We start from the raw sequence: 1,684 nt of genomic DNA on the forward strand, positions 1-1,684 counted from the left end.
CTGCAGTTGAGCTGTAGTACTGAGCAGCATCTGATAAGAATCCAAGATATCCTGAAGTAGAGATTTTTGGAATTCTGCATCGAGATGGTTTAAAACCTTTTCCCTAACCTTCCTTTTCTAGTTTAGTTTCTCAATATAAAAAGGAAAAAGGACAGTAGAAGGAAAAGATGACTAGCTGAAATAAGGATTGCAGTCTTTGACCTCCTTTGCTGCTAATACACTGTGTTTTTTAAAAAAACCCACATTTTTTTCAATATTATTTATTTACAGTCTTAAAATTAAACAAGGAAGAGTATTCCCTTCAAAGTCCCAAAGTTATTTGCTACAGTGGTGGAAGATATGCAGATATATACACATTAAATAGTATTGCTGAGGGAGGGAAAAAAAAATCCCATTAAGTTATTTCTCTGTCCCATTTTGGACAAAGTTATAACTCTGAAACGCCACTATACTGACTATTTTCCACTTGGGTAGATGGATTACTCCAATTGTGTATTGTGAGATCCTGATATCCTCAGCTATGAATTGCTGGAATAAGAAAACACACACTTACAGATGGACAAAAGGTACAATGTAATACTAATCTATTTTAGATTATAATTCTCTTCACAAAGTTCTCACTTTTTTATTATTTTCCTTTTTCAAAATGATTGACATACCATCTCAAAATTTAGGGTAGTAACTAAAATGTGTGCGTGCACATCTGCGAAAAAAATAAAACAAACCCAAAAAATAAAACAAAAGGAAAAAACATAGCAACAGATATTTCCACTGCACAAAAATACATGTAAGGAGTAAATTCTCTAAGGAGGATGCTAGACGTATAAAATTCATCTTCAGCCCTAAACTGGAGATGTAGGAAGTAATGACCAGCTCTTTTCAGTCAGAAATCCTTCACCTTCAGCATCCCAAAAGATTCGTACTCAAACCATCTTTGTGCATCTAACTGCTATTCTAATAAGAAAGCTTATGAATTAGAGTAAAAAGTAAAGAAATAAAAAAAATCTGAAGCACAATCAGTAGTTTACTGTCAAAATGGAAGACCTCCAAAGTGGATTCTGCAGAGTATTGTCCTAAATCTGGTGATTTTGAGACTTATCACTAGTGACATGCTTTACGGAATAGCAAATAGGCCCACTATGTTTAAGTGGGGGAACTGCAAGTATACAGGAGTGAAGAATTAGAATTAATTTTTGACAAATTTGAGAGCTAGTACGATAAAAAAAAACCCCAAACAATCCCCCACCCTTCCACCAGATATATGTATAAAAATACTGCTTTTAAGCAAGCCAAATCAACTGTTCAAACAAAGAATGAGGAATAATTTCTTAAAGCCGAGGTTCTACTCAGAGATGAAAGGATTATATCATGAAACAATAAGCAAGAAATTAAGTGATCACCATAGTGGTTTATACATAAAGAAGCATTATCTGACAATGCCTCATGCTAGGGTACTGTTTTAGCACTCACGGAAGAAGTAAGCCACCTGGGAAGAATCCAGAACTACAACAGTGAGGATGGTAAAAGTTTCTGAAGAGCTCTGATACAGAAGTAAAAAACCCCGATATAGAAAAAACACTGATATGGAAGAAGATAGAATGAACAATGGTTTTTTTAGCCTTCAGGAGGTAAAATCATTATACAGTACTTAGTGACAGGAAAACAATCCATTCTTCAGTGTCTC

The 1,684-nt window shown here is 34.5% G+C and overlaps 1 protein-coding gene across 1 annotated transcript in view; it reads right to left on the reverse strand.

The window, feature by feature from the left end:
* The window catches only part of POT1 (protection of telomeres 1), a 27,289-nt gene that overhangs the window by 2,201 nt on the left and 23,404 nt on the right, over positions 1-1,684 (reverse strand). The gene's annotated exons all lie outside the window — the stretch shown is intronic.

Source organism: Antrostomus carolinensis, unplaced genomic scaffold (genome assembly GCF_000700745.2).
Source record: "Antrostomus carolinensis isolate BGI_N321 unplaced genomic scaffold, ASM70074v2 scaffold12224, whole genome shotgun sequence".
Classification (NCBI taxonomy): domain Eukaryota; kingdom Metazoa; phylum Chordata; class Aves; order Caprimulgiformes; family Caprimulgidae; genus Antrostomus; species Antrostomus carolinensis.